At 30.2% G+C, this 14,268-nt stretch overlaps 1 pseudogene; it reads right to left on the bottom strand.

The window, feature by feature from the left end:
• Positions 1-14,268, bottom strand: part of LOC133204269 (uncharacterized) — a 42,567-nt pseudogene that overhangs the window by 17,364 nt on the left and 10,935 nt on the right.

Here is a 14,268-nt window from a genome sequence, read left to right as displayed (position 1 = left end):
ATCTAAGACTCAATGATTTCTATATAATGGATAATAATAGTAAATGTTTTATCTTTGGCTTTTCCGATTTATCAATGTTACATTTTACGAAAAAAGTCTTAAATTCGCCGACAAATGATCTGGGTACTACCTTAACATACCTGCGAAAGGGTCTCTGTGAAAGTTTCATTAACTATTTTACTCAGAGGTATAAGAGGAGTTGAGGACAAGAGATGGGTACTGCAGTGTAACGGACAGACGGACGGGCATTCCTTTTACTATATATCCCTTTTAAGCGGATGTTATAATAATTAAAATGCTCAAGGTGACGATAAAAAAATTGCATCTTTAATGAATATTTTTACGAGGATGATAACCATCCTGGAAGCAGGTGATACATTGTTTATGCAATTCGAAAAAAGTGTCACATATATTAAAGATAGATATCAACAATTTGTCCTAGACAAACTGAGTCGAGTGTTCGTTTTTTGTTTACACATTGTATCTTCATTCAAATGATTGTTTATTTTGTTCAGAATCATCAACCACCAATCCATTGGTATTGGTAGTAAGCATAACATCACCAAAAGTACACAATCGCAGATACAGTGTACCCTAACAAAAAATTCTATAGTTTTTACCATAGTAAATCAAAGTATTTTCACTATGGATTTCAGATTGTTATAAATTATTATGTTCTCCAGTTCCTACATAAACATGTTTTATATAAAATGGAAATAGTGCGTGTATATTCACATATTATTTCCAATATTTACACCAGTACTTTTGAATTTAAGAGATTTTAAACTTTGGAATCTCAAAAAAGTTCGAGAGTAAAGTTTCATAGTGTATCAAAGTATCAAAATATTTACGAGGGTTGTCCAAGAGAAAAGCAAACTTTTTAAATACTTTAAACTAAAGTAATTATAGATTTTTTTAAGGGTATTTACATTCCGATAAGTATTTCCTCGTCAAATATGTTGTATTTTTGATATAAATCATTGAGCTTACATGCATGATGCTATATATTGCTTTTGATTTAGAAACTTAATTCTAATCCAGATAGGTACAAAAACATGTGAAAACATCATATAAATTTTAAAATTACGATTTTTTTTTTTTCGAGAAGTATTAACATTCATTATTAATAAAGCATATATTTATTTATATCAAGATGTGATCAGAATAACAAACATCTGCAGAAAGCAAGCATTTAAATCATTTCACTAAGGATTTAAGGAAATAAGCATTGATGCTGTTACAAATTTAGGCTCCTGTAATGTGTACATGTATCTATTATTGCATTCATCATATATATATATATATATATATATATATATATATATATATATATATATATATATATATATATATATATATATATATATATATATATATATATATATATATATTGGGATATTGCAGAATTCGATTTTTCCACAATAGTAATATTGACAGAAAAGAAAATTCCTTAAAACATTTCTCTTTATTAGATTCATAATTAAATTGGCAAACTAATACAAAGTACAAAATGCATTTGATTTGTCAAGAAAAGATCAATTTAAATCAAGAAGTGAAAATAAGTAGAGGGTGGTCAGATAATTCATAATTTCAGCTATAGAGAAAATATATGCAAACAAACTAGAGACATCTCTCTTATCCTTCTACATTTTTATTATTTTATCTATTGTAATTAGAATTCTAAAATAACATGTGCAAGAATTATTTTGCAATTTGAAGTTATTATACTTTGTCAAAAGTTGGTTGTTATATATTTTTTCCTTATATGTCTGATAGCAAGGCGAGGTTTCAATCTTTACTTAGTACCAATGAAACATAAGATAGTTGTTATTACACAGGTAAATATCGTGAGGGGAAATAAGAAACAAATGAATGCAATGATTTTGTCGAAGTCGTGTTCCTTCATACAATGTCCACAGTTTATAAGTTTCTCTTGCATATAAAATTGCCTTTATACAAGCTAGAACTTTCTTCATCATCTGAGCCCACGAGAGATCAACTGTCTCCGTGTTAAAGATTTTGCGTACAAGACAAAACTGAGCGCATGTATCCAACACGGCTATCATGAAATGAAGAAAACATAATAGTCGCTAATGTTGTTTTCCTCACAACACAGAAAAAAATGAAAAATAATTGTAAATATAAGGAGAATCTTTAAAATGAACGAATAATTTCCCATATTTTCTTCAGTTCCATGGCGTTTATAGATGCACCATCCATTTGTTACAATAGTTTCAAGAAAGTAAAGTGGACGGAGTTCTGAAAATAATATGATTAAATAATGCTGAATACACAACAATTTTATTTTTAACATTTTTGTAAATAAAAATCAAATCCAGAAATTCGTTCCAGATTTTTTTTTTTTTCATAAATCAACAGATAAGACATAGTTTTACTTGCTTGTTTGATTTTAACCGATGAAATAGAAATAACTACGGAAGCCCAATAGTTCAAACCAAAAAAAATAAGACACAAAAAAACGAAATTATTATATAAAGAAAACGAAATTATTAAATAAAAAACGAAATTATTAAATAAAAAACGGAATTATTAAATAAAGAAAACGAAATTACTAAATAAAGAAACAAACGATATTATTAAATAAAGAAAACGAAATTATTAAAATAAAGAAAACGAAATTAATAAATAAAAGACAAACGAAATTATTAAATAAAGAAAACGAAATTATTAAGTAAAGAAAACGAAATTATTAAATAAAGAAAACGAAATTATTAAGTAAAGAAAACGAAATTATTAAATAAAGAAAACGAAATTATTAAATAAAAGACAAACGAAATTATTAAATAAAGAAAACGAAATTACTAAATAAAAAAACTGAAACTGAAATACGGAATTTATAAATGTGCATGGTAAGGGCCTGAACCCATGAATCATTCCATAAAGCGCACGTGTTATAAAGCATCACTTAGTTATTCTATAGACCTGATTTTGTTTCGACATTGAAACAAGTGTGGGGGAAATGAAAAAAAAAACTTAGATAAATGTCAAATTGACAAACGTAGAAAAACATTATGTGCTCACAGCCTATAATTCGCATTTGTAAAGTAAATGATTAATAACTGTTCAATTTTGTTTACGGGAATTTGATGCTGTGTCGCATCCCCACAACGTCAAAGTTTGAGCCTGTAAGACTGGACGTAGCGAGGATGGCTGTTTCTGCTTACATAAAATTAATGACATTCCAAAAGAGCTCATGAATCGCTGAAAGGTCAAGGCCTTGCGTATCGTATCGCTGAATTCCCCCCGAACTAAACCTAGTGCCCTATCTGTGTACCCATAAATCTTAGGTTGTTGAAACAATAAAGAGAATGATTTGAATACTTGTTAGGTTTGTTATGCAAGTGTGTGCATTGTTTGTTCAAACTATCACTGACTTATAAATACAGATTGAGAATTTGTCATTTAGAATATGTGAGAACAAATAGTTAGTGCATCACTTCTAATTATGCTTTGATAAATGACCAAGAAATCACAGGCGCTCCCCATGTAATTCTGTAAATGACGAATGATAACTATATATATATATATATATATATATATATATATATATATATATATATATATATATATATATATATATATATATATATATATATATATATATATATATATATATATATATATATATATATATGAGGTTGTTTGTGGGCACCGACCTTCTAAACAGGTTTGTGGGATCTCGCATTTCTACATTGAATAGCTATGTCATATTCATGATTTAAGCGTTATATATGGTCCTTATATAATATATAATATAATTTTTGAGATAAGATTAAAATGTTGTATATCATTGTGGGTCATTATTTTCATATATATAGAGCATTGTGGGATAAAGTATATACATCGGACAATGCTCTATTTATGAATATTATGACCCACAATATTATCACATGCTATATATATATCATGTCCTGGATTTCACAATGTAAGACATAAGAATTGATATTTGATATAAATAATATATATATATGTATATTTACATATGTACAAAATAGAATGAATCATTAAGAACAGTTTTGGGGATTCAATATAAGATTTTAACTATTACTTTTCAAGTATTTTGGGGTCATATTGCATATTAATGACTCACTGCGATATACGATTTATGAGATTCTTAACAAGATATTTTAGGGATATCCTCTCTCTCTCTATATATATATATATATCCCACAATATATATATATATATATATATATATCCCACAATCTCTAACATACACATATATATAGTGACAAAGATGATTAATCAAATAATGTCCATCCTACAATGTATTATTTATAATCTATTTATTCATTAAGCAATGTTAGATATTGAACGGCATATTTTATCTATACACCTACTTATCCCAGATTTTCTTATATACATATATATAGTGAACCACATTTAAGCACTGAATTCTTATTTTTGAAAGTAATTATACAGGTATAATCACTGCATTGATTCCATAATGTCCAATCCGTAACGTATTTTTATTGATTCAACATATAGGATAGCAGACTAATATTAAGAGATTCTACACTATATATTTTATGCAATCTCCTGTCCCACAATTCGTTATATACATGTATATATATAGTGACCCACAAACAGCTATGATCACTATACGTTTATAACATAATGACCTTCCATTCGTGAATTATTTATTTAAACAATAAAGAGCTTATCAACCTTATATTATGAGATTTTAAAGACAATATCTTACGTATATGCTTACATATCCAAAAGTTTATTAAAGACATATTTATATCGTGACCCACAACCAGGTATAATCACTATATTTATCCCACAGTTCATTATATACATATATACAGGGACCCACAAACATGTATAATCACTATATTTATCCCACAATTCATTATATACATATAGACAGTGACCCACAAACAGGTATAATCACTATATTTATCCCACAATTCATTTTATACGTATATACAGTGACCCACAAACTGTTACAAGCACTACATTTTTATATACATATATACAGTGACCAACAATCAGGTATAATCACGTGCAATATATTTATTCCACAATTCGTCATATCTATTATATACAATGACCCACAAACAGGTATAATCACTTCATCTATCCCATAATTCAGTCCGTTACCATAATATATCTACTATTACCATAATTTATTTATTCAACATACAGCTTATCAGCCATATATTAGAAATTCTTAACAAGATATTTTATCCCTGCGCCTACATATCCCAGAGTTGCTATATACGCATAGAAAGTGAAATAAAATAGGTATAATCATTACCTTAGCCCGGTAATGTCCATCTCATAATATTTTATTCATTTATTAAATATTATGACATTATTAAAAATATTATTTTATGCATAACACCTATACTTATCCAATAATTTCTTACATATACATGTAGTGACCCACAAACTGGTGCATTCATTAGACTGATCCCATAATGTTTATCGTATCGTACTAATATTTTATATATCAATATACAGCTAATTAGCTTTATATTATGACACTCTTGCATGTTACACTTTTCTTGCAATCGCCTACTTTTCAAACAATTCCTCATATACATGTAAATCATGTATATAGTGACCCACAAACAGGTATTAGAATGTACTATACATTGATCTCATAATGTCCAACTCGAAAGTGTATTAATTATTTATTCATTATGCAACTTATCAGCCGAATTTATTCGATTCCTAACAAGATATTTTATCTAAACGCCTCCTTATCCCAGAATTTCTTTTAAATGTAATTATTATTTAACCAAAAACAAGTATAATCATCGCGTTTAAATCCCTTAATGGCCAATCCATAACGTATTTTGTTCTTTATTCAACATACAAGTTATCAAATTAATATTATGAGATTTTCACAATATCTTTCATGTAATCGCCTGTTTATCCAACAATTCGTAATATAAATATAGTGACCCACAAACTGGTATGATTGCTAAATTAATCACATAATGTCCATCCCAAAATGTATTATTTATTTCTTCAACACAGAGCTGCTTATCAACCTTATATTATGAGATTTTTAACAAGATATATCTAATCTATATATATGCTTACGTATCCAATAGTTTTTATGCATATTTAAAAATACTGAACCTCAGAGTGGCATATATCACTTTATTTATCCCACAATATATTTATATATTAAGTAACTATGCACGTTTGGCGGATTTAGCTTAACACAATTCATCTCGACTAGCGCCGCTGTGAGCAGGGCGCGGCTGCAACATAATTATTTTGACAACTGGTCAATGGAAATAATTGACAGAACATTGATTAATTGAAATATTGTTTGGCTTCAACATAAACTTACTGCAATTCATTGAATTGAGTGAGTATTGATTGATTGAACATTGATTGATTGAATATTGAAACATTGATTGATTGAACATTGATTGATTGAATATTGATTGACTGATTGAATATTGATTGATATTATTGAAAATGGATTGATTCATTGGACTGAAACTTTTTGATTGATTCAACTGAATATTCATTAATTGATTGGATATTCATTAATTGAATTGATAAATTTATTGATTGATTGATTGAACTTGATATTGATTGATTCAATTGAATATTGATTGATTGATTGAATATTGTTTTATAAGGCTGGCGCACCGCAAAATTTGGAAAGCGAACGCCAGTCTTATAGTGTAAAAAATGACATCTGTACAGTTAATATTGATTGATTGATTGATTGTTTGATTGTTTGCTTTGATTGGAGGTGTGCCAAAAACCAATTGGGTCGGCACCCACTGAACACATGTATCTTAAATAATTGATCTGCAACCAGCCGTGGCCATATGATGCCAGACTTAATAAATAAATAATTAAAAAATGGTGTCACTTGTTTTTAGTGGTAGTCTGTGATAATCGGATTTATGTAGTGAATGCGTTATAAATCCATTTATCATAGCGCCCCACGTGGAAGGATGCGCGCGCAATATATGCGCAAGCATTTGTACATTCCATTCTCAAACCAATTCCAAATGTTGCACGTTTAGGGTTTGCTGCGAATTTTTAAGAAAATTTACCCGCCCTTCCACACCCCATATTACTTTGAGTTGTTTTCTGCGCCGAGTTCTTTTCGTTTCAGAGAAAGAGGCCTAAGGATCGAGCCAAGCTGTCAATCATTCTAAGACATTGCCTTAGTCACGACCGACCAAAGCTGCCATTCCTTGCCATACAGTGATGAATGCTATCGTGATGGACACTTCCAAGTACCAGAAGGAAGGACTTCGCTCACCCAATCGTATTGGCTTATTGACTCTAAACAGGGTGAAGCTGCAACACGATAATTATCGATCAAGGACTAGACAACACCCATCGTCACGGCTGGTCATCTTATTATGCGGACAGTATTGTCTCTGTAATTGACAGAGCGAAGAGCCAGTTGGAGAGATGCATCGAATAGCGCTTAACACAAATCATCTTGACACGCGTCGCTGTTAACAGGGCGCAGCTGCAACTTGATTATGTGGATGACTTATCGATGGAAAACAATTAATTGACTTGATAATTAACACAAAACATTGATTAATTTATTGAAATATTGTTTGGCTTCAACATAAACTTACTACAATTCATTGAATTGAGTGAGTATTGATTGATTGAACATTGCTTGATTGAATATTGAAACATTGATTGATTGAACATTGATTGATTGAATATTGAATGATTGATTGAATATTGATTGATATTATTGAAAATGGATTGATTCATTGGACTGAAACTTTTTGATTGATTCAACTGAATATTCATTAATTGATTGGATATTCATTAATTGAATTGATAAATTTATTGATTGATTGATTGAACTTGATATTGATTGATTCAATTGAATATTGATTGATTGATTGAATATTGTTTTATAAGGCTGGCGCACCGCAAAATTTGGAAAGCGAACGCCAGTCTTATAGTGTAAAAATGACATGTGTACAGTTAATATTGATTGATTGATTGATTGATTGATTGATTGTTTGCTTTGATTGGAGGTGTGCCAAAAACCAATTGGGTCGGCACCCACTGAACACATGTATCTTAAATAATTGATCTGCAACCAGCCGTGGCCATATGATGCCAAACTTAATAAATAAATAATTAAAAAATGGTGTCACTTGTTTTTAGTGGTAGTCTGTGATAAATTCAAGTTATATTTAATAAAAACTTTTTTTTTTGGGGGAAAAAAAAAATTTAGAAGTCTAACAATTGTTCAAACACATACAGATAAGCAAAGGATTTTTTTTTTACAATAATAAATAGGAACCTTACTCACTACACAATTTGGAAATACAACTCACAAAATGAAAAGGCAAAATAACTAGAGCATACATGACATTCACCATTTTGTCTACACTGATTACAAAAAAGGATATAGTTTGTTCACTTCCTCATGTAAATTTTCAAAATAAATTCTGATTTGTGATCCTTCCTGAATGTTTGTAATGAAAATTTGGGATTTAAAACGTATTCATATTTTTGTATACGTAAGAACTTTTTTTTACGGAAAGCGAAAATAATTACAAATTTCCTGGACAAACCACGAATGCTAAAATTCCCTTTCTTCCCTTCAGAGTGATATAGTGAAACTATTTTCCATGAAAAGTTTTATCATTTAGAAAAGTACGAGGGGTTATCAAAAAGTTCGTGGACTGATGCGATAAGATTAATACTATGTAGTCTGTGCTTACAAAATTTATGAAAAACAAATCAACAAAAGTTTAAGAAATGTTGAAAATTTTGACTTGATACGTTGATAATTTGCCAAATTATTCTAAAATAAAAAAGACATTATATGATCACCCGGCACTGTCGCCGTTTAGTTTCATGAAGTCCGACAACGTCATTGTTTCTCAATGTCCACTCCGTCTACATTATACACTTATCTTGATGTGATTACCTGGAGTTAAGTAAGGACTTAAGTCCGTCTTGTTTATGTGACTTTACAATGTCATGAACAGCTGCTTTCAATGCATATAATATTGTAAATGTATCTATACATAAGGAAAGACCCTCACTTGATTATTCCAGAATACTTAGCTTGATGGAGTTCAATTTCTACCACAGATGATCAACGTCACTTTTCGACGTGACTGATTTTTGACATCCTCACTACAATTTGACTTTAACTGTGCACCTTTCATCTCTCTGAATCTTTTTGGCTATTTAAAACGAGTACTATGGATGCGTTTTTTTCTGTAGCCCGTTTAAACATTCCCTAGGTCTATTCCAGTTTTCCCAGGTGCAAAACTTTAAAGAATTTTGGAAACAGAAACCCCTCCCCCATTTTGACGTCCTTTTTTAGCCCTTAGTTGTTTGTACACTCCATATAAATTTACGATAAAATTTCATAGAATTTTCAGAATGGCGTAAAAATTGCAAATTTTACGGAACAATTGTGTTGTACCACATGCCTGGATTAACCGGATTTTTTGACGACAAATGCTCATATCAAAAGAGTTTTTTCTCAGTTACACTCAGGTAGAAAAACGTCATATTTGAGGCTGCGCCACTTGGACACACCATTGTTAACAAAAACAATAACAATTTATTAAAAAATATAACTTATGATTTATGGTTAATTCTATCGATAGAAAAGATGATGCTAACTAAATGTATTAAAATTCATTGATGTACCTAAAGCGGTTTTAATTTAATGGCGCTATTCCACGATCTTTTTGATAACCCCTCGTACATATGCCGAGAAAATCACTCTGAAATAGCTAAATCGATGTTTTAGGTTGAAAAAAAAATTGAGGGAGAAACTATGAGATGTATTAGAAATACTATGCTAAAAAACTTGTGTCTCTTTAACTAACAGTAAACAAAAATTCCCAAGTGTATTTATTGATACTTTGAAAGCTAAACGATCGGCCATTTTTTTCCCGATTAAAATAAAAGACCATTGTTTGTTTGAAAAAAAAAAATGGCTGATTAACATGGTATCTATTGCCCTAAACATAATTTTATTACATCAATATTTTTCTGCTCAGGGATTCTGCAAACCTGGGGCTCGTAACATAAAGCTTGCTAACATTTTGACTTAAGTAGGGTCATAAATATGTTTTAGGTGCAATCTTAGGACCTGCCTAAGTACTACTTAAGTATGTCTTAAACCGTAACATAAAACGAACTAAGCCAGGTCTTTGCTAAGTCAAACTTATGTTTTAAAATATTTTCTTTGAATCACCCTAGTTTTTAACTTCCTTTATGTATACTGCTATAAAAAAAAATATTCATTTAGTTTCTTTTTAAATTAAATATATATTTAAATTTCATGTCCTTACATACTTATCGATTTTAGTAAGTTAGATAAGATTTTGTATTTAGTATATAATTCTGTTAAAAATTATAAAAATTCTTAATAATTGAAAACAAATATTAAACGGTCACATAGTGTCAATAGTGGTTCAATGTAAATGAATGAGCTCTGTTCATCACTGGAGACTGCGATGTTTTCGGTTTACCTTTAATTTGTTGTTATTCTTTTGTTTTGAAAAATGTTCACTCCTTTGTCATTGTCGTAGACCTGGCACGATAACCGAACGTCTTTTTACATGTACTTGAAATTAAATGGATGTTAAAGAAGTGTAAACAATAGGGATATTTTGAATTTCCCCCCACGATGTATAAGCGAGTGATAGCAAGGAAAGACTGCAAAAGTTTTATGATATTAAAATACTTTATCATAACTTATTTTTAATTTAATTGAGGATCTTAGAGAATTGATTTCAGAAGATATTTTTTTTTCGTGTGTCTCAGTCTATCAACATCTCTCCCCCCCTCTCTCTTTCCCTCTATAGGAAGGTAGTACGCCCTGCATGCCTGTCTGAATCCGCGTTTGTCGGTTCTACATTGAATCAAATTTAAAACACTCTTTTAAAATTATCTTTCTATTTATCATCTTCTAATTCATCAACATTTTCTCTGTCTCTTCAAGTACATATTTCATCTCACATTTTCACAGCGAATATACAATTTCATGATTTTCTTTGTCCAAGTTACTTATAGTAGGTAGTGTTTATAACCTATTCGATTTTTTAAAAGTATCCCCAAATATAGAATTTTTCATGGACATATATGCCATGTTGAGAGTGATATTGGAATCAGAGATTAATAAATCTGCACCCCCCCCCCCCCCACCGCAAAAAAAAAAAAAAAAAAAAAAAAAAAAAAAACTAAAATCCACACACCAGTATTATGCAGCAACAAATTATTTCTATAATTCATTACATAAGATTTCCGTCATCAGTCATGCAAAAATAATTTTTGAGTTCCCCGTTTCTCAAAATACTTCATCATATACTGATTATGACCTGGTTTTACATAATAATACTGCCTTTGTATTCACCGAGTATGATCTTGCTGTACTAGCAGATCGAGTATGACGTCACCGACTTGTTGGACGCGCAATTTAAAGAAACAGAGGAGTGGATCAATCTTTTTTCATAATTTGTTAATGTTTACAAGAATGTTAAACTTTTTGTTTTTTTTAATATAAGATGGTAATTAAAGGAAAAAAAATTGTCAAAAATTTATAAAAGAACTGGTGCTTTACACGTTTTGCACTTATATAAAAAGAGACTATGACGTAGTTTAACAAAGTCATGTGACCATGTGTCCTTCATCCCCTTAAGTTTGGGACTGTAATTAAGTCCTACTTATGCATGGTCTTAAACTTAAGTACCCTTTATGTTACAACCCCCTGACCTGTAAATGATTGGCGACGTCTTTACCGATAACCCGAACTGGCATTGGCGTTACAAAACGCATCAGTATAGGTGTCATGGGACTTATAAGTATATACATTCTCTAGTGTGGTATTTGAGTCAGACTTCTCTGTGTCAAAAGGCTGAATGTCTTTTTACGAAAACAAATTCAGCTACATTTCAGGATAAAAAGTTTGTTGGAAAAAAAGAAAACAGTAATAAAAATTAATATGCCCTTGTGTGTTTTAAAGCTTCCATTGCATAATACATTGTTAAAAGATTGTAATATGAAGGCTAAAATACTGCTAAAGTGTTTCAGCTTAAAAAAGATAACTTACTTACTTACTTATGACTGCTACCCCTTTTGGGTCATAGGCAGCTGGAAAGATTCCTCCAGGCTTCTCTATCCTAAGCAATGCTTTCTTCCTCTTTCCAGTTCTTACCCATTCTTTTGACGTCTGCCTCAAGATCTCTCCGCCAGGTCCGTAAAAAAAAGGTCCGTAAAAAATATGAATTTAATCCCACTATAAATCCAGATAACCCGAGGATTTCATTAGTAACTCGATTATGTAATTTACACACCGGCGATTCTGTACAATTAAATTATACTTAAAATGCAGATTATTCAGCAGTATTTTAATCAGCTCTGTAATACAATTCATGTGCGAAGAGAGATAACATCGTATGACAAAATAATACACATACATTATATGATCTGTACACGAATAGAAAATGTCACTATTTCTTTTTCTCTAATTATGAATGGACTTTTAAATCAAGTGACATCAAAATACCAATTGCGTGATACAAAGACTTTTCGATTAGCAAATTAAAAAGATGAATTCTAGTGAATTTGCTTACCATTCTTGGGTTGGAAAGACAACATGGAGTGTATGATATAAGGAATAACAAATGTTTCATCACTGCACGTGCATAATAAAGAAGAATTTTTAGCATAACTTATAATATATGATGCATTTTTATATGCTGTGTTCCCTATGTGAAAAGTATATAGTAGTACACCTATGTATATGCAAATAAGTGTTTTATGGTCGTATATTTTTAAGTATTAAATGTTCCGTCATAGTTAAAATGTCTAAACTACACTATACATAGTGACGTAAAAATATATACAATGCAACGTACTCCTTACTAAATATTTGTACTTTTAATCTATTTATTATGTGTATATTTTTTAAAGAATGAGTAAATGTATATTTATATATATTCAATGCAATATTCAATAGGTTTTTAGATAATCATAACAGTTCAAGGGTATTACAGAGTATGCATAGTTGCCTTACTTTTCCATACATGCTTATCGGTTAAAATAAACATAAACTGTTCAAAGAAAATGCTGAATTGTATGCAAGTCTGAATATGTGAAAACACATCTGGTAGAAATTTTAGTGTGATCAATCTTAGATATACATTAACTTGTACATGTAGTGATTAAACGTGAGATAAAGTACATAATTATGAATAGACACAGCAAAATTATTGCTACAAACATGATATCAGAAATGAGACTGTGAAACGATTCTATAACTTTAAACTTTAAAACAAGACTAAAAAGTAGGAATACAGTTGAATTCCTCTCAAAGCTTTGGGTAATTATAAAATATATTTTACAAGGAATAAAAGATAGGAAATAAGAAGTAAATGAAATATCAATGAAAGAAAAGTAACCATTAAGAAAAATACCTTTTTAAGTAGATTTATCGTCTGCATTAAGGGAACTGATTTTCCCTCAATTTTGGCATATAAAGAATATTTTGTTCCGCAAAGCAAGGAAAGCGACACTCTCATCGAACGTTAACCATGTAGTCTACCCGATATCGTTTACAATACCATTGATAAGAAAAAAATGAATTCGTGCATGTTCAACGATAAGGGTATGTACCAACTTTTCATTTGATTTTTTGGTATTAAATGACTAGCAACACCATTACATAATTATATAGTAGATTTTATTATCTCACAATGCCTCTGTTTATCAGTTCGTCCGTCCGCCTGGCTATCCGTCTGTTCCTCTCTCTCTCTCTCTCTGTGTCTCTTTCTCTCTCTCTGTCTCTCTATGCAAGAACCAGTTTTACAGAGGTACGTGATTTAAACATAAATTACATCTAGATTAAACTCTCACACTACGTGTATTTTGTTAAATTCAGCTACGTATTTTGCCCTCCTTTGATTGCATGGGAAATATTATCTAACTTTACAGATATTCAACAAAATTGATCTTGGAGCTTGACAGAGAAAAGTCCCTTCTTTCCCATCATAAATTTTCCAGTAGGAAATTTCTATTCATACATAATTTTTCGAACTAAACATATAAAATATCCATAATACAAATACTATTTGAACATTAAAAAAGTATATTTATGAAATTACCTTCGAGAGTTCCATCCATCGATGTTGTTGTGTATGAAATATTATCTGATACCATTGTTGTGGTGCATATAGCATAGGGATCTGGAAAAAAAAGAGATTTTATGATGCGTTTAAAAATAAACACCTCACCTCTTAACGGTTCATG

This window comes from Saccostrea echinata, unplaced genomic scaffold (assembly GCF_033153115.1).
Source record: "Saccostrea echinata isolate AGI-Se365-2 ecotype Australia unplaced genomic scaffold, CSIRO_AGI_Sech_v1 ptg000052l, whole genome shotgun sequence".
NCBI classification, from domain to species: Eukaryota; Metazoa; Mollusca; class Bivalvia; order Ostreida; family Ostreidae; genus Saccostrea; species Saccostrea echinata.
This window is presented reverse-complemented; position numbering and strand designations above follow the sequence as displayed.